Genomic DNA, 20,613 nt, shown 5'->3' with positions numbered 1-20,613 from the left:
ACTGTAGGACTTCTCTATCGTGTTCCATGTACAGTTCCCAAATTTGTTTGAATACTGTGATGTTATTTCTTAAATTATATGTTATTTTTTCCAATGGAATACATCTATTCATTTCTATGTACCATTGCTGTACTCTCAGGCTCTCTTCTAATTTCCAGGTTGACATAATACATTTTTTTGCTACAGCTAAGGCTATCATAATAAATCTTTTTTGTGCTCCATCCAAATTGAGTCCAAATTCTTTACTTCTTATATTACTTAGAAGAAAGATCTCTGGATTTTTTTGGTATGTTGCTTTTTGTGATTTTATTTAATACCTGATTTAGATCTTCCCAAAACTTTTCCACTTTCTCACATGCCCAAATTGCATGTACTGTTGTTCCCGTTTCCTTCTTACAGTGAAAACATCTGGGCCCCATTTATTTAACTTTTGGGGCGTGGTGTATAGCCTGTGTATCCAGTTATATTGTATCATGCGTAACCTCGTGTCTAGACATTCCTATGTTGAAGCCTCTTATACGCTACTGATGTGTCCGCCTCCTCCACAACTCCGACAGCGTGTTCCAGGCACCCCACCATTTTCTGTGTAAAATATCATGATTGAACGGAGATGCACAGGAATTTCTTCAGCCAGAGGGTGGTGAATCTGTGGAATTTGTTGCCACAGTCGGTCGTGGAGTCCGGGTCATTGGGTGTATTTAAGGCCGAGATTGATAGGTTTTTGATTAGCCAGAGCATCAAAGGTTATGAGGGGGGAAGGCCGGGCAGTGGGGCTGAGTGGGAAAAATGGATCAGCACATGGACAGTGGGCATTTGTACATTTAATATCCTAAATGTTACTGTATTATGATGACCATTGGTTGTTAACCACAGCATTTATTTTCATGATCCTGTGCCTTAATGCCCCCCAATTAACTTGTACCCCCTGTATGTACTCATGGGCCCAAATGGCCTGTTACCATGCTATGTGTCTAAATTAAAAATTAAAAGGTTGCCCTTTCCTGGATGGTGTTAATCAGCTCTCTCTTGTGTCCCAATAAAGAACAATATGATAAACATCAGAGGTGGTCTCTGAAAATGGAACGTTTGCTTTTAAATCACCCTACACAATCTTTTAAAAAATTTTTTAATAACTTTTTCTTTTTCACAACGTGAACCATATCAACCAAAATACATATAAACATTTCCCTCTTAAATATACACAGTGGCATTTTCTCCCCTTTTTTCCCCCCTACCTTCCCTCCCCCACTTCCCACCCCCCTCCAAAATCAATAGACATTCAATATATAACCCGACACAATCTTGACCACAGATTGGCCAATACTTTGGTGACGAACAGAAAGGTCTATGGCACACATGTCAAACTCTGGCCCGCAGGCCAAATTTGGCCTGCAAGATCATTTCAAAAATGTATTAGAGGTGGCCCGCTGGCCGCCGCGCCAGTATAGCGCATGCACAGTAATACAACAAATACCAGAATGCATTGGCGTCAGCCTGCTAATCGCCCCCACCTCCTCTGTTTACGTTGCAGGGTCTCACCGAGGACTCGATTTTGGGGCCTGTCCGGTGTCAGGGGAAGCCAAGGCCGCTTCCCAGCGCCCGGAACCGGAGGCCTTGGGCCTGACCTCGCCAGGACCGTTGCCCACTCCCCCTCCCTGCTGCAGGCCGACCCGCGACTCACGGTGACGGGGCCGCTGATCCGCCGAGATGTCGCCCTGCAGCGAGAGCCGATGACCCCGCACTGTCGTTGTCCAACCCGATCGCCCGCAAACCCCGCCCTCCCGCACACAGGCCTGAGTAAGTATTATGAACTTTAATCTCAGGATAAAACGATCTTCCAATAGTTTCATGTCACAGTGATAAATATATTCCTGGTTAAAAATGGTCCTGCACCTGGATACAAGCTCATTAGGCATAAAACTTGAAAAGTGTGTAAATCAAAGGATATCTGTACCAATGGAAAAAGGGCATGGCAAATAACCCTGCTAGAGTTCATGCCCACAATCAGTCACCCATTTGATTGTTTCAGGAATCATGTTATTCTCCCACATTCTCAATAGCCCTCAGATTTTACTATTTGACAGCACACTAGCAACATTTGACAAATCCTCTAGAGAGAAATATTATTTATTGAATATTTTATTTCTCATTTGTTAATGCTTCTGGAAAGAGTTTATCCAAAACTATTATTAAACATTTATTTTAATAAGAAAAAGTTTAACATTACATATGTTGAAAGAAGAGAAAACATGCAGATGTTGTTGAAAATTTTCAATAAATATTTAGTTCGGCCCTCGACTTAGTCCAAGTTTTTAATTTTGGCCCTCCGTGAATTTGAGTTTGACACCCCTGGTCTATGGCATTGGATTATAGACTTGTCAGCTGGACGCGAAGGATCCCAGGTCACAATTTTGAGGGACAACAGTTCTTCCCTCCATGCTGGCGAGCATTTATCTCTCTTTTACATTAAATTGAGAATTTAATTTCCATAAATGCTTTTTGAATCATTTATATTTTTCTTTCATGTGCATGATAGAAGAAGGCTAATGCCATCTATCCAAGAGTGTTACTTGTAAGGACGTGGAAGTCTTTTTTCTTGCCAACTGTAAAGTAAGGACTTTGACTACGTACAGTTCCACTAGTTTCCGCATCCATTCAGTACACTATCCAAACTCTCAATCTTGCTTCATAACCAGAGAATGTAAAGCTCTGTAAACCTGTTTAGACAAGATAGAGAGACCCACCATGATGAAATTAAATGAATTCCTCCAGTATTTCTATGCTTTTACTACAGTCATAGCATGGGAGCAGGAGTTGGCCATCCAGCCCATCGAGCCTGCTCCATCATTCAACGAGATCATGACTGATCTAATGATCAGTTCGTTTCCACCTACCTGTCTTTTCCTCCATATCCCTTAATTTCCCTACTATGTAAAAATCTATCCAACCTTGTCTTAAATATATTTATTAAGGTAGGGTCCAATGGGGACAAATTCCTCAGATTCACCACCCCTTGGGAAAAGCTGTTCTTCCTCATTTCTGTCCTAAATCTACTACCCTGAATGTTGAGGCAATGTCCCCTGGTTCTACTCCACTCCACTAATGGAAACAACTTACCTATCTCTATCTTATCTATGCTTTTCGTAATTTTATATGTTTCTACAATATCCCCTCTCATTCTTCTAAATTGCAGCGAGTACACTCCCAGACGACTCAATCTCTCCTCATAGGCTAACTCCCTCATCTCTGGAATCAACCTGGTGAACTTCTGCACCACCTCCAAAGTACATCCTCTCTCAAGTAAGGAAACCAAAATTGTACGCAGTACTCCAGATGTGGCCTCACCAGTACCTTGTACAGTTGCAGCACAACTTCCCTGCTCCTACATTCTATCCCTTGAGCAATGAAGGCCAACATTCCATTTGCCTTCCTGAGAGCCTGCTGCACCTACAAACCAACCTTTTGCATCACCCCATAATGAAATGAATGTCTGCCTATCATTGAAACTTGCCAGTACAGGTCACTGGATATTAATCAGAGCAGAGATTTAAGAAATGTGTCAAAAACATCCAAGCCTGGGGGGAGTCACGTGATGGAGTAGTGGCTGGTCGGGTGGAATCAGCCCTCTCCAGAGAAAAAAAAGTGTGAAAAAAACAGAGCTCAATAAACATAAAATACAAGATAAAGTTACAGAGAAGAGACCGAAGATGGCACCCAAAAGAGAAAAAGTAAGAATAATAGAGAAAAGGGAAGAAGGAAAATCACTGGAGAAGAGAGCCACCGTGGAGAGGAGCGGCTGATCTCCGGTGTTGGTGAGTCCCCAGAGGAGCAGTGTCCTCCCGACCGGCGGACTTTAAAGAAGAGGTCGCGCATGTGCATTGCGCAAATAAAAGAAAAGATTAACACCAATGGGAAGGGGACTCAGCTGAGGAACGGCCAGCTGAGAGATGCCCAGTATTGGGGCATTTGGCTGGGGGAAGTAAACAAGAAAGAAGAAAAGAAGAGTGGTGTGAAAGAGAATGACGGGCTGGAAGAGGGTGAGCAGCAACAGGGTGACCGACAGGGGGATGATCTGCGGCAGGAGACCCAGCAGCGGGTCAGCCTGCAGCAGGGGACCCAGCAGCGGGTCGACCTGCAGCAGGAGGCCCAACAGCAAGGATACAGAAGCAGCTCACCAGAGAAGGATGAAGATACAGAGAAGAGAAAAAGATGACACAGACATAGATACAGACACAGAAGAAGAGGAGGAAGAAGACCAAGAATTTCAAAGGAAAGAAGAAGGTAAAATAGAAGGACAAAGTTTAGATGAAGCCTTTTTCGAAGAACAAATGAGGTCATTAAAAGAATGGCCATCATTAGAATTTAGTTCCATCAAAAGAAAAATTAAAAGAGCTGAAGACAAAATGCAAAGCTTAGAGTTGGTCATGACTGAAATAGGGAAAAGAGTAGAAAATGTGGAGGAACGAGAAGCTGCTGTAGAAATGGAGAGCGGAAAAAAAATTAAAGAGACACAAGATTTATTGTCACAAAAATTGACGTATTGGAAAACTACAGTAGGCGAAACAACATAAAAAATAGTCGGTCTGAAAGAAGGCAAAGGAGGGTCAGGTATGAAGGAATTTATAAAAGGATGGATCCCGAAGGTGTTGGGAATGACAGATTCACATGAAGAAATAGAAATCGAAAGGGCACATAGAGCGCTAGTACCGAAACCACCACCTCATCAAAAACCAAGATCCATATTGGTAAAATTTCTAAGATATACGACAAGAGAAAACACACTGGAACAGAACGTTAGAGAAGACAATAAGCCGTTGGAATATAAGGGACAAAAAATATTTTTTTACCCGGACATAAGCTTCAAGCATTAAAGAAGAGGAAGGAATTCAACATGGCGAAAACAATCTTATGGAAGAAAGGGTATAACTTTATTATAAGACATCCAGCGGTACTCAAAATATTCATTCCTGGGGAACGGAATAGACTGTTCTCAGACCCAAAGGAAGCCCAAGAATTTGCTGAACATTTGCAGGACAGGAGAAGAGAGGAGGAGTGACAAGAAGGATGACCGGCAAGAAAATATAAAGTAAAGATAATATAATATATAAAGATTTAAAGATGGATAAGAGAAGGGGAAGAAGGAAAAAAAAGAGAGAGCTTTGTTATAAGTATAGGAAAATAGTGTTATCTGGGGGTGGGAGAATAATGGTCACTGAAACCGGTTGCGAGTAAGTTTGCAAACTGAATGTAAAGGGGAGTTGTGGTTGCCGTCAAGGGACAAGAGGCAATCCAAGGAGGGGAGGTTCATTTGGGGTTAAGGGGTTATTGCTTGTGGGGATTATTGGGGTATTTCATGTCTTAAATGCGTTGTCATATATTGAGATTAAAAAGGAAAACAAGAAACAGTAATGGAAAAAAGGGAATGGGGGTGGTGAAGAGGTGGAAAAGAAGTGAAAATAAAGATATAAGATGGCCACATTGGGCTATTTGACTATAAACATTAATGGAATATATAACCAAGTTTAAGTGTATCCCATTGGGAAAAAAATCAGATATAATTTAAAAGACAAAGTTACAATGTTTGAAAAAACCTGGGAACCATATATGGAACATAACAGAAAGGGCAGGCCTTGGACCACCACCACCCAAAATGATAAGAAGATAAACACGATCAGATTTAACGTGAATAAGTAGATGATACGTCTTTTTTGTTTGTATTCCTTTTGTATAAAGATATTGTTTTATTGTATTTTATATGTCCAATATTTACTGTTTTTGAAGGGGGAAGGGAGGGATGGGGGAAAAAAAGAGAAAATGTCACTGTGAATATTTAAAGAGATGCATCTGTAAATATATTGGTTGATATGGTTCATAGTGTGATAAATAAAGAATTACAAAAAAAACCATCCAAGCCTGTGGACCATGCATCACTTTTCGAGTTGATTCAGTGGATTCACCACAGCCAAAGAAATGATGGGGTTATTTGGTTCAATTACATAGTTTTCCCCACATGAGCCAGGTATCGGAACTTTGACACGAGAGGGTGGCAAGGACATTGAAAGGTTTCCTGATTGAGTTGGAGGTTTGGATCTGGAGGTTGGGTTGCTGATGGTTTGGACTTGTGTTTGCAGAAGCGCTGGAGGAGACCCTCATTTGCTTCTCTTTCTTACAACTGTAAGGGATGCTTCAAGCAATTTCAGCCGATGGATGGCGAATCTGCCTGCCTTACGGCAGACAAAAACAAATTTAGTGTAATTTAAATTTTGTAATAATATTTCACTGTCTTTATTAACTGACTATAAAACTATGTGCTGAGGGACACACTGAGGCTTGGTGCAGCTAATGTGAGAGCACTGTGGGGAAGGACCACAATCTAGAGTCTTCCCATTACTGGGCACTGAGGGGCTGAGACTGAGGGAATGCTACTCAAACAACAGAGTTGGGGCTGGGGTTGTGGGTGGGGTGGTGGGGGGGGAGGGTTGTGAAACGACAAGGTTCCACAGTGGTGGAAATGAAGTATTGACAAAACAAGTGTAACAATGTGCAGTGATGAGAATGTATAGTTATAACTTACATTATGAGTATAAAAACTTGCTTGTAAATAATTTTTTTTCTAAAAGCTGTGTCTGATGACAAGATGTAGCAACGACAAGGTGCCATAGTGTATTGAGAGAACAATGTAAAATGTACATTGATGAGAATGTTTAGATATGACTGACATTATGAATGTAAAAAGTTCTTGTATTGCAAATCATTTATTGTGAATATTTTTGGGAAATAATGAAATAAATTGAATCTGAATCTTGAATGAAGCCGATAGATAATCCAAAATATTGCTTGGTAGCTCCTCTAATTTAATGCAATTGCACGTGTCCCCCATTGGGAGGGAAGACCATAACCTTGGAGCTTCAAGGTCAACGCGGAAGGACCTGAGAGCAAGTCCCACGTGACCAGCGCCTGCCTCTCGCCCACTTCCGGCCACGTTCCCCTTTACAAAGATGGCCAGCAGAACCCCGAGTTTTTTGGAGGAGAGACATTGAAGGGGGTCCTTGTGTTTTTCCGCCCGTTCAGGTCAGAGTCGGGAAGCGGCGACGCCGTCCCGTCCCCGCAGGAGTGAAAAGCGGAGGAGAGCGAGCAGGGGCCGCGAGGGCGTCTGGGAGTCCGTCTCCAGGAAGTGACCGCGGAGGAGAGAGGGGGCGGGGATAAGCAGCGGCCGGGGAGCGTGAGCGAGGTGAGTTTTAGGGGGGGTCTTTGCCGGGTTTGGGTCAATGTTCGGGGTCTTGGCGCGTTCGATAAGTGAGAACGGTGGGAAAATATGGTCTCACCTCGTGTATTTAGAAGGTTGCTGATTAAAGGCTGAGTCAGCGAGGTGTGGGAAGGGAATTGTGGGTAATGCACTGGCCTGGTTGGTCAGGGGGCACAGAGCGAGGGAGAAGGATTCCCACAGAATCAGGAATTATTGTCATGAACATGTCACACAATTCGTTGTTTTGGGGCAGCAACACAGTGCAAACTTTCCAAAATCAATAAAAGTGCAAGAAAAAGACCGTAAGGTAGTAAAATACAAGGCTGGGGAAAGTCAGCAGGTCAGTCTGTCCTTTTATATAGCAAAGGTAAAGGGACATCACCAATGTTTCAGCCTTCAGCCCTTCATCGGGGTACGAGCAAAATGTAGACAGGTGTCGTGTACCTTATATAGTAAAGGGACATCAATGTTTCAGGCTTGAGCCCTTCATCGGGGTACGAGCAAAATGTAGACAGGTGCCGTGTACCATATATAGTAAAGGGACATCACCAATGTTTCGGCCTTGAGCCCTTCATCAGGGTATGAGCAAAATGTAAACAGGTGCCGTGTACATTATATAGCAAAGATAAAGGGACATAACTGATGTTTCAGGCTTGAGCCCTTCATCGGGGTATGAGCAAAATGTAGACAGGTGCCGTGTACATTATATAGCAAAGATAAAGGGACATAACTGATGTTTCAGGCTTGAGCCCTTCATCGGGGTATGAGCAAAATGTAGACAGGTGCCGTGTACATTATATAGCAAAGATAAAGGGACATAACTGATGTTTCAGGCTTGAGCCCTTTATCAGGGTATGAGCAAAATGTAGACAGGTGCCGTGTACTTTGTATAGCAAAGATAAAGGGACATCACCAATGTTTCAGCCTTGAGCCCTTCATCAAGGTATAAGCAAAATGTAGACAGGTGTCAGAACACCTTGGTGAAGGGGGGAAATTGGGGAAAGAGCATGGTACCAAAGGCAGGAGGTAATAGTTAGAGTCTGCATAAGGTAGTATTTGTGGTTTATTGCTCATTCAGAAATCTGACAGTGGAGCAGAAGAAGCTGTCCTTGTGCTGGTAGGTGCTCATCTTCAGGCTCTTGAATCTCCTTCCTGACGGTAAGAGTGAGAACAGGGCATCAGAATCTATTGTCATGAACGTGTCACGAAATATGTTGTTTTGCGGCAGCATCACGATGCAAATATTTACATAACCCACCTTACAAAATGAATAAAAATTGTGTAAGACAGTGTCTGTGGTTCATTGATCGTTCAGGAATCTGATGGGAGAGGGGAAGAAGCTGTCCTTGTGACACTGAGTGCTCATCCTCAGGCTCCTGTACCTCCTTCCTGATGGTAGCAGAGGGCATCAATATCAGAATTTATTGTCATGAACAAGTCATGAAATTCGGTGTTTTACAAAATCTGAATGCAGCGGGGAAGAAGCAGTCCTTGTGCTATTGAGTGTTCATCTTTAGGCTCCTGTAGCAGAGTAAAGAGGACAAGGCCTGGGTTGGGTTGAGGTGGGGGGTGGGGGGGTGGTGGGGTCTTTGTGCTTTTCTAAGACACTGCTTCGTGTAGATGTCCTCGATGAAAATGTTGGATGTTGTAGGAATGTTGTCTTATAAAGAGTTGAAAATAAGAAAACAGAAATGGAAAAGGAGGAGAGGTAATGATGGAAAAACGGAAAGAGAAGATAAACAAAATATAAAATGGCTACGCTGAACTATATGACTTTAAATATTAATGGAATACATAACCAATTTAAAAGGAAGAAACTACTAAATTTACTGAAAAAGGAAAAAATTGATATAGCATTTGTCCAAGAAACACACTTAACTGAATTGGAGCGCAAGAAATTAAAGAGAGATTGGGTAGGACATGTAACAGCAGCATCGTATAATTCAAAAGCAAGAGGAGTGGCTATATTAATTAGTAAAAAGGTGCCATTTAAAATAGAAGAGGAAATAATAGATCCAGCAGGGAGATATGTTATGATAAAATGTCAGATATATTCGGAGTTTTGGAATCACCTAACGAAGAAGATCAAGATATCTTTTTGAAGGGAGCTAATACGCAAGGGAACATACTAATTGGAGGGGATTTCAACCTGAATTTGGATCCAAATATGGATAAAACGGGGAAAAAAATTAACAGGAAGAACAAAGTAACCAAATTTATAATTAAATCAATGCAAGAAATGAAACTTTTGGATATATGGAGGAAACAAAACCCAAAAGAAAAGGAATACTCCTACTACTCGGCTAGACATAAAACATACTCAAGAATAGACCTATTTTTGTTATCAGCTAGTATGCAGGATAGAGTAAGAAAAACAGAATATAAAGCGAGAATGCTATCGGACAATTCACCCTTAATATTGACAGTAAAGCTAGAGGACATCCCTCCAAGAATGTATAGATGGAGATTAAACCCCATGCTACTTAAAAGACAGGATTTTAGAGAATTTATTGAAAAACAATTAAAAATGTATTTTGAAGTAAATACAGAATCAGTGGAAGATAAGTTTATACTATGGGACGCAATGAAAGCATTCATTAGAGGGCAAATAATAAGTTATGTAACCAAGATGAAGAAGGACTATAATCAGGAAACAGAGCAGTTGGAAAGGGAAATAGTAAACATAGAAAAAAAATTAGCAATGAAGGAAGATAAAACTAAAAGAAGAGAATTGGCGGATAAAAAAATAAAATATGAAACATTACAAACATATAACGTAGAGAAGAATATAATGAAGACAAAACAGAAATATTATGAACTAGGTGAAAAAACGCACAAAATCCTAGCATGGCAGCTTAAGACAGAGCAAGCTAAGAAAATGGTATTGGCATCAAGGAAAAAAGACAAACAAATTACATATAATCCAAAAGAAATTAAGGAAAACTTTAGAGAATTCTATGAACAATTATACCGAACTGAAAACGAAGGGAAAGAAGGGAAAATAGATGAAATTTTGACTAAAATTGAACTACCAAAACTACAAATAGAGGAACAAAATAAATTAACAGAACCATTTGGAACAGTAGAAATACAAGAGATAATAAAAAAATTACCAAATAATAAGACACCAGGAGAGGATGGATTTCCAATAGAATTCTACAAAACATTTAAAGATTTATTAATACTGCCCCTCCTGGATGTAATCAACCAGATTGATGAGACACAAAACTTACCAGATTCATGTAAAACAGCAATAATTACAGTAATACTAAAACAAGGGAAAGATCCACTCTCACCAGCGTCATATAGACCAATATCTTGGCTAAACACAGATTATAAGATAATAGCTAAACTATTAGCAAACAGATTAGCAGAACAGGTACCGAAAATGGTAAATTTAGACCAAACTGGATTTATCAAAAAAAGACGCACAACAGACAATATTTGTAAATTTATTAACTTAATTCATGCAGTAGAAGGGAATAAAGCACCTACAGTAGCAGTTGCTTTAGACGCAGAGAAGGCCTTCGACAGAGTAGAATGGAATTATTTGTTCAAAGTATTGCAAAAATTCAGTTTACCGGAGAAGTATATTAATTGGATTAAAGCATTATATAAGGGACCGTTAGCGAAAGTGACAGTAAATGGACATGTATCAAAGCAATTTAACTTAAGCAGGTCAACGCGGCAGGGATGCCCACTATCACTTTTATTGTTTGCGCTAGCTATAGAACCCTAGCAGAATTGATAAGAATAGATAATAATATAAAAGGAATAAAAATAAAAGACAGGGAATATAAAATCAGTCTATTTGCGGATGATGTTATAGTGTACTTAACAGAACCAGAACTATCAATAAAAGAATTATATAAGAAATTGAAGGAATATGGAGAAGTGTCGGGTTACAAGATAAACGTAAATAAAAGTGAAGCAATGCCTATGAATAATGCGGATTTCTCAAAATTTAAGAAGGAATCTCCATTCAGATGGCAAATGCAGGCAATAAGATACCTAGGTGTACAAATAAACAAAAATCTAGGCCAATTATATAAACTCAATTACAATCCACTAATGAAAAAATTACAGGACGATTTAGAGCATTGGAAAGATCTACCACTAACACTGATAGGAAGGATAAACTGTATTAAAATGAATATTTTTCCAAGGATACTATACTTATTTCAGGCATTGCCAATACAACTGACAGAAAAATTCTTCAAAGAGTTAAAGAAAATAATAAGGAAATTTTTATGGAGAGGGGGGAAACCGAGGATAGCACTAGATAAATTAACAGAATGGTATAAACAAGGAGGCTTACAATTGCCAAACTTCAAAAATTATTATAGAGCCGCACAATTAAGATACCTATCAGATTTTTATCAAACAAGGGAAAAACCAGACTGGACGAGATTAGAATTAGATAAAATAGGGGAAAAGATACCTGAACACATATTATATAAATGGGACGAAAAATTGGTACAACATAGAACTTCTTCAGTATTACATCATCTCCTCAATATTTGGAAGAAGATTCATGTAGAAAGAAATAAAATAAATTATCAATTACCAAAACTAATATTGACGCAAAATAAGCTACTCCCTTTTACAATAGACAACCTTTCCTTTAGAAAATGGGAAAAAAAAGGGATTAAAAGAATAGAAAATTGTTTTTCAGGAAGTAGATTCTTATCCTTTGAACAAATGAGAGATAAGTACAATATAACTGGAGATACAGCGCTGGCATATTACCAACTGAGATCCTACTTGAAAGATAAATTAGGAAGCAATTTGAGTTTACCAGAGGGAAGTAACCTTGAATATGTGATTACAGATACAATGTTAATCAAAAGATTTATAACAAATATGTATATTAAACTGCAAGAAAAGGAGAATGAGGAAACAAATGGTAAAACTAAACAAAAATGGGAACAAGATTTAAATATAAAGATAAAAAAGGAAACATGGGAGAAATTATGTTCTGGAACGATGAGAAATACAATAAACACGAGGCTACGTATGATACAATATAATTGGTTACACAGACTATACATTACACCGCAAAAGTTAAATAAATGGGACCCCACAGTATCTGATAGATGTTTTCGATGTAAAAAAGAAATGGGAACAACAATTCATGCAATCTGGACATGTGAGAGAGTAGAAAAATTTTGGGATGATCTCAGTCAGATATTAAATAAAATAACAGAAAACAATATACCAAAGAATCCAGAGATCTTTCTCCTAAGTAACATAACAGACAAAGAAAATTGGAATTGATTTGGAGGATGCACAAAAAAGATTTGTTAAGATAGCCCTAGCCGTAGCAAAAAAATGTATTATGTCAACCTGGAAATTGGAAGATAATTTGAAAATACAACTATGGTATATAGAAATGAATAAATGTATTCCATTAGAAAAAATAACATATAGTTTAAGAAATAATATTGAAATATTCGAACAAGTATGGGAGCCTTACATTAAATACAATAGCGAAAACCTACCGGGGACAAACATTACCTAAGTTGATGGAAGGAGAAGGAAAGAAAAGAATGGACTCAGTAGAATTTCTGGTGTATTTTTGTTGAATGACAACATTGTCTGACTGGCTTAATGCAACCTAGATTGTATACCTAAAATGGATGAGAGGGGGGGGTGGGGGGGTGGCTTGGGAGGAGGGAGGGGGGGGGGGGGGAGAAAAAGTCACTGTATATGTGTGAAAAAGAAAAAGTGTATATCATGGCTAATGTGATTTATGGTGTGAAAAATAAAAAATTAAAAAAAAAATAGATGTCCTCGATGGAGTGGAGTCTGGTGCCTATGATGTCGCAGGCTGTGTTAACGACCTCTGGAGTTTATTCTTGACCTGAGAGTTGGCACCTCTGTACCAGGTAGTGATGCAACCAGCAGAATGCTCTCCATGGTACACCTGTAGAAGTTTACAAGAACCTTCAGTGACATATACCAAATCTCCTCAGACACCTCACCAAGTATAGCTGCTGGCGAGCCTTTGTGATTGCATCAACGTGGAGGCTCCAGGACAGATCTGCAGAGATGTTGACACCCAGGAATTTGAAGTTCTTGACTACTGAACCCTTGAAGAGGACTGGGTCATGTTTCCCCCCCCCCCCCGACTTCCTCCTGAAGTCCACAGTCATCTCCTTGGTTTTGCTGATGTTGAGCGCAAGGTTGTTGTCGTTACACCATTCAACGTGCAGACCTATCTCCCTCGTGTACGATTCCACATTGCCGTTTGTGATTCTGCCGACAATTGTGGTGCCATCAGCAAACTTGTAGATGGCATTGAAATTGTGTGTATAATGAGTAGAGAAGTGGATAAGAGGTGCACCTATGTTGATAATCAGTGAGGAAACTTTGTTTCCAATTCTTCCTGACTGTGGTCTTCTGATAAAGTCAAGGATCCAGTGGGGGGGGGGGTGCAGAGAGAATAATGGCCTGGGTGATGGGGGCCCTTGAGGGTAGAGGCTGCTTTCTTAAGGCTCCATCTTTCTTAAGGCTTGTAGATGTGGCCACTGGAGTGAAGACTGGTGCCATGAAGTCGCAGGCCGAGTTAACAACCCTCGGGTTTTTCTTGTCCTGAGCTTTGGCACTTCTATACTGATACTGGATACTAGTGGGTGTTACTAATTATTCCTCAGAAAGTGGTCAACTCAGCCCATTTCTGTCTGCAAACCGAGTGACATTTTTCCTCTCAATTTGTCTTCCGTGCCCATCAATACTCTTTATCTTCTTGCTGCTCTACCAAAGGATAACTTGTAGAATCTTGTGAACTTTCTGGCACTTTGAGATGGTGGGAGGAAACCAAAACCCCTTCGGGAATTGGTTCTTGAATCCTAACTCTAGGATATTTGTAAAATTTCTGTGATTTGGCTGAGGGGACCAAACGTCAAGTTTCTGTGGTTGGTGATGTATCAAAACTAGATGGACTTGTGAGAAAGTAGGCTTTGAGGATAATGTTGACAAGCTGAGGGAGTGGTCAAGAACATGGCATATGGAATATAGTAGGTAAGCATGTGAAGAAAAGAGTGAAACACAGAAGTCAGCAGATGCTGTGAATGTGGTAAAATTACAGTGCTGGAGAAACTCTGCTGGTCAAACTGTAATTTATTTAGCAAAGATGAAGGTACATAACCAACGTTTTGGGCTTGAGCCCTTCATCAAGGTATGTAAAAATGATGACAGGCACCCGATCGAAGTTAGGTTTCTGGAGTTGTGAGATATATGTCGTGTCACTACTCTGGTCCACGTAATAATCCACAATTCAGGAACATTATGATCTCAATTACTTGCCTACTGAGTTTACAGTGAACTGGTGCTACACACAGGATATACAGGTGAATACAAAAAAAACCACCCAAACAAGGTTCTTTATTGGGCCAGTAATCTTAAAATGGATTTTTTTCCTGATATACTTAAATTATATTGCTCAAGTTATCCAATGATTTACAGCTGATAAGAGACAGAACTGCTTCCACTTGTTACCTCCTTTCATAAGAATCCCTGAAGGGATACCAAACAATTTACCAATCAAAGAATTGGTAAAATAAGCAGTTTTCAACAAATAGTACTTTTTTTTAAATAAAAAAAAGTTAAGAATAAATGCAAGCTGGTAGAGATGTTACATTTGCATGTGATCAGAAAACACCGAGCTCTTGAGATGATGGAAGGGATGAAAACCTGAATTTCAAAACCATGGTGAGAGTTTTAAATCAAGGCACATTTTCAGATTGAGAAATGCTTTTAGTTCTAACAAGCGGGGATGGCGGGTTAATTACAACACAGGAAGCAGCATCTTGGATGACCTTGGTGCACAAGATGAAGACAGTTTGTCGAGAGTTTGGAAGAGGGATGAGAAAGATAAAGGCACATGTGAGTTTCTAGACTGCGGTTGAGTGATGTCAGTCAGATACATGGTACAAAATTAAGTATAACATTATGGATGCAAAGTTAGGGTTAGGACCAGCCCTGCATTTCCCGGAGCTGTGGGACTTGCAAATAAAAAAAAAAAGAAAAAAGAGAAAAAAAAAAGTCACACTTGTCAAGGACCAGGATGCAATTGCTTTCTCGGGACTGATATTTGATAGGATCTGTAGATCCCACTAGCCATCATAAAATCCAGGAGCAGCAGTAGGCCAATTGGCCCATCAAGTATATTCTGTCATTCTATCATGAGCTGATCCATCTTTCCACGCGATGCTCTGACTAATCAAATACCTATCAATCTCTGTCTTGAATACACTCAACAACTTTGTTTCTGCACCCACCTGTGGCAACAAGTTTCGCAGGCTCCCAACCATCATCAGGATATCATCTACCAGACCAACACAGATCTCATCACCCAATAATTTTCCCAGCCCTTACCCAAAATTTGCAAACACAACTGCTTGGTAAACCCTTGATTCTGCCTGCTCCTGCCTCACCAAATATCTCCTCGTACTCAACACAAATGATCTCATCCATCCAGACCCCATCTACATCTGGGACACTATTCATCTCTTTTTTTAAAAATTCTCAAATTTTATGGACCCCACTGCCTCATCTTCACAATGGAAATGCAATCCCCATATGCATCCATTCCCCACCATTTTCTCACTTTAAAATTTTTTTTTAAAATTTTTCGCACTATGAACCATATTAACCAAATATGTACAAACGTATCTCATTAAATTTACATAGTGGTCTTTTCTCCCTTTTTTCCCCTTTCCCTCCCTCCCCTCTACCCTCTCCCCTCCAAAACCCATAAAAATTCAACATATACAATAAAACCATAAAACAATATCTTCACACAAAGGAAAATAAACAAGAAAAATGCGTCATCTATTTATTACACACTGTCAAAATGACTTCTTATCATTTTCATTCTCGTTTTAGGGGATGGAAGTCGTAGGCAAGCCCTCTCTGATATGTTCCATGTATGGTTCCCAAATTTGTTCAAACATTGTGACTTTATTTTTTTTAATTATATGTTATTTTTTCCAATGGAATACATTTATTCATTTCCATGTACCATTGCTGTATTCTCAGGCTCTCTTCCATTTTACAAGTTGACATTATACATTTTTTTGCTATCACTAAGGCTGTCATAATGAATTTTTTTTGCACTTTATCCAATTTGAGGCCTAATTCTCTACTTGTGTTACTTAAAAGAAATATCTCTTTTTTTTGGTATGTTTTTTTTTGTAATTTAGTATCTGATTTAGTTCTTCCCAAAAAGTATTTACTTTTGTACATGCCCAAGTTGCATGTAATGTTGTTCCCATTTCCTTCTTACAGCGAAAACATTTATCCGATAATGTTGAATCCCGTTTTTAAAATTTTTGAGGACTGATATATACCCTGTGTAACCAATTATACTGTATCATGCGTAACCTTGTATTCTTCATAGTTCTGGCGCATAGCTTTTCTCATACTTCATTTTTTATCTTTGTGATTAGATCCTTTTCCCACTTCTGCTTAGGTTGGTAGTTTATTTCATTTTCCTTATCTTGCAGCTAGTTGGTTATGTTGGTACATGTTGGGTTATGTTGGTTATAAATCTTTTAATTATCATTGTGTCTGTAATCACGTATTCAAAGCTGCTTCCTTCAGGTAATCTCAAGCTGTTTTCCCAATTTATCCTTTAAATAAGCTTTCAATTGATGATATGCAAACATTTAACATTTGTACTTCAACTGTTCAAATGCTAATAAATTATGTCCCAAAAAACAATTTTCTATTCTTTTGATTCCTTTTCTCTCTCATTCTCTAAAGGAAAGGTTGTCTATTGTAAAAGGGATTAGTGGATTTTGCGTCAATAGTAATTTTGGTATTTGGTCATTCATTTTTTTCCTTTCTAAGTGGATCTTCTTCCATGTATTAAGTAAATGATGCAGTACTGGTGAGTTTTTACACCATTTTCTCATTTGAGCACAGAGCTGTTTGGTCCCTCCTCTGCTTGGTGGAACCTGGCTATGCCCAAACAACTTCTCCATTGATCCTTCCCATTTCCTCTAGATCCCAGTATGTAGCCATGGCCAAATGCAGGAGCCTTGGCTATATTTGTACTTTTGGCTAGAATGTGGAACATTTCCTGTTCCAGTCCCACTTGGGTACCCTTCCATCTCTTCCTTCTCTGTATCAAGATTGCTTTGGAGTTACCCTTTGTACACATGTGCTCTGTGGGTATAATATAGAATTTTCGTCTCTTTTCTTACCTCCCCATGTCCATCCTTTCCATTCACATCTGGTTCCATCCTCTCTACCTATATTTTACCAGCAGAATTCTCTTGGTTCCATCTGGTTAAATCTTCTCGTCTTTCCCAAATATTTCCATTACTAATTACCTTCTTTATATGAAATTCCTATACTGGTTACTATTTACCCTCCATCAGCCTCCCTGTATCTTGTCTTTCTCTACTTGACTCCCCACTCTTCCTTCTTTGCCTTTGCCAAGTGCCAGTCAACTACCTCTGTCTCCCAATTCCATTCTTGCCTTCCCCATTTGTTCATCATCCTTACCCTCAACAGGCCCGTCTGCCTTACGCATTATCCTCATTATACCAGTAATCTCCCCTCTAGTCTTTTTTTTTTTTTTTTTTTTTTTTTTTTTATTTTTCACACCATAAATCACAATAGCCATGATATACACTTTTTCTTTTCCACACATTTACAGTGACTTTTTCTCCCTCCCCCCTCCCTCCTCCCAAGCCACCCCCCCATCCCCCCCCCCTCTCATCCATTTTAGTTATACAATCTAGGTTGCATTAATTCAGTTAGACAATGTTGTCATTCAACAAAAATACACCAGAAATTCTACTGAGTCCATTCTTTTCTTCTCTTCTCCTTCCATCAACTTAGGTAATGTTTGTTCCCGGTAGGTTTTCGCTATTGTATTTAATGTAAGGCTCCCATACTTGTTCGAATATTTCAATATTATTTCTTAAACTATATGTTATTTTTTCTAATGGAATACATTTATTCATTTCTATATACCATTGTTGTATTTTCAAATTATCTTCCAATTTCCAGGTTGACATAATACATTTTTTTGCTACAGCTAGGGCTATCTTAACAAATCTTTTTTGTGCATCCTCCAAGTCAATTCCAAATTCTTTATTTTTTATGTTACTTAGGAGAAAGATCTCTGGATTCTTTGGTATATTGTTTTCTGTTATTTTATTTAATATCTGATTGAGATCATCCCAAAATTTTTCTACTCTCTCACATGTCCAGATTGCATGAATTGTTGTTCCCCTTTCTTTTTTACATCGAAAACATCTATCCGATACTGTTGGGTCCCATTTATTTAACTTTTGCGGTGTAATGTATAGTCTTTGTAACCAATTATATGGTATCATACGCAGCCTCGTATTTATTGTATTTCTCATCGTTCCAGAGCATAACTTCTCCCATGTTTCCTTTTTTATCTTTATATTTAAATCTTGTTCCCATTTTTGTTTAGTTTTACCATTTGTTTCCTCATTTTCCTTTTCTTGCAGTTTAATATACATATTTTTTATAAATCTTTTGATTAACATTGTATCTGTAATCACATATTCAAGGTTACTTCCCTCTGGTAAACTCAAGTTGCTTCCTAATTTATCTTTCAAGTAGGATCTCAGTTGGTAATATGCCAGCGCTGTATCTCCCGTTATATTGTACTTATCTCTCATTTGTTCAAAGGATAAGAATCTACTTCCTGAAAAACAATTTTCTATTCTTTTAATCCCTTTTTTTTCCCATTTTCTAAAGGCAAGGTTGTCTATTGTAAAAGGGAGTAGCTTATTTTGCGTCAATATTAGTTTTGGTATTTGGTAATTTATTTTATTTCTTTCTACATGAATCTTCTTCCATATATTGAGGAGATGGTGTAATACTGGAGAAGTTCTATGTTGTACCAATTTTTCGTCCCATTTATATAATATGTGTTCAGGTATCTTTTCCCCTATTTTATCTAATTCTAGTCTCGTCCAGTCTGGTTTTTCCCTTGTTTGATAAAAATCTGATAGGTACCTTAATTGTGCGGCTCTATAATAATTTTTGAAGTTTGGCAATTGTAAGCCTCCTTGTTTATACCATTCTGTTAATTTGTCTAGTGCTATCCTCGGTTTCCCCCCTCTCCATAAAAATCTCCTTATTATTTTCTTTAACTCTTTGAAGAATTTTTCTGTCAGTTGTATTGGCAATGCCTGAAATAAGTATAGTATCCTTGGAAAAATGTTCATTTTAATACAGTTTATCCTTCCTATCAGTGTTAGTGGTAGCTCTTTCCAATGCTCTAAATCGTCCTGTAATTTTTTCATTAGTGGATTGTAATTGAGTTTATATAATTGGCCTAGATTTTTGTTTATTTGCACACCTAGGTATCTTATTGCCTGCGTTTGCCATCTGAATGGGGATTCCTCCTTAAATTTTGAGAAATCCGCGTTATTCATAGGCATTGCTTCACTTTTATTTACGTTTATCTTGTATCCCGACACTTCTCCATATTCCTTCAATTTCTTATATAGTTCTTTTATTGCTAGTTCTGATTCTGTTAAGTACACTATCACATCATCCGCAAACAGACTGATTTTATATTCCCTGTCTTTTATTTTTATTCCTTTTATATTATTATCTCTTCTTATCGATTCTGCTAGTGGTTCTATAGCTAGCGCAAACAATAATGGTGATAGTGGGCATCCCTGCCGCGTTGACCTGCTTAAGTTAAATTGCTTTGATACATGTCCATTTACTGTCACTTTCGCTAACGGTCCCTTATATAATGCTTTAATCCAATTAATATACTTCTCTGGTAAACTGAATTTTTGCAATACTTTGAACAAGTAATTCCATTCTACTCTGTCGAAGGCCTTCTCTGCGTCTAAAGCAACTGCTACTGCCGGTGCTTTATTTCCTTCTACTGCATGAATTAAGTTAATAAATTTACAAATATTGTCTGTTGTGCGTCTTTTTTTGATAAATCCAGTTTGGTCTAAATTTACCATTTTCGGTACCTGTTCTGCTAATCTGTTCGCTAATAGTTTAGCTATTATCTTATAATCTGTGTTTAGCAAAGATATTGGTCTATATGACGCTGGTGAGAGTGGATCTTTCCCTTGTTTTAGTATCACTGTAATTATTGCTGTTTTACATGAATCTGGTAAGTTTTGTGTCTCATCAATCTGGTTGATTACATCCAGGAGGGGCGGTATTATTAGGTCTTTAAATGTTTTGTAGAATTCTATTGGGAGTCCATCCTCTCCTGGTGTCTTATTATTTGGTAAATTTTTTATTATCTCTTGTATTTCTACTGTTCCAAATGGTTCTGTTAATTTATTTTGTTCCTCTATTTGTAGTTTTGGTAGTTCAATTTTAGTCAAAAATTCATC

At 38.6% G+C, this 20,613-nt stretch overlaps 2 protein-coding genes and 1 long non-coding RNA gene across 10 annotated transcripts in view; 2 read left to right on the top strand and 1 right to left on the bottom strand.

Annotated features, from left to right (window-relative positions):
- Positions 1 to 2,081, top strand: part of LOC138748979 (uncharacterized) — a 45,215-nt gene extending 43,134 nt beyond the window's left edge. The window contains exon 4 of the long non-coding RNA XR_011348351.1: positions 1,532 to 2,081. This is a non-coding gene — a long non-coding RNA (uncharacterized lncRNA). The remainder of the gene's footprint in view (positions 1 to 1,531) is intronic.
- Positions 1 to 20,613, bottom strand: part of foxred2 (FAD-dependent oxidoreductase domain containing 2) — a 170,200-nt gene that overhangs the window by 37,786 nt on the left and 111,801 nt on the right. For 2 of the 8 annotated variants that reach the window (XR_011348345.1, XR_011348344.1), the window contains one exon: positions 7,575 to 8,398. The exons of the other annotated variants lie outside the window; for them this stretch is intronic. The gene's annotated coding sequence lies outside the window, so the exon portion shown is untranslated. Of the gene's footprint in view, positions 1 to 7,574; positions 8,399 to 20,613 lie in introns of those variants that run through there. 8 annotated transcript variants of the gene reach the window in all.
- Positions 6,976 to 20,613, top strand: part of txn2 (thioredoxin 2) — a 33,979-nt gene continuing 20,341 nt past the window's right edge. The window contains exon 1 of the mRNA XM_069909958.1: positions 6,976 to 7,231. The gene's annotated coding sequence lies outside the window, so the exon portion shown is untranslated. The remainder of the gene's footprint in view (positions 7,232 to 20,613) is intronic.

The sequence above is a fragment of the Narcine bancroftii genome, chromosome 13, assembly GCF_036971445.1.
Source record: "Narcine bancroftii isolate sNarBan1 chromosome 13, sNarBan1.hap1, whole genome shotgun sequence".
NCBI lineage: Eukaryota > Metazoa > Chordata > Chondrichthyes > Torpediniformes > Narcinidae > Narcine > Narcine bancroftii.
This window is presented reverse-complemented; position numbering and strand designations above follow the sequence as displayed.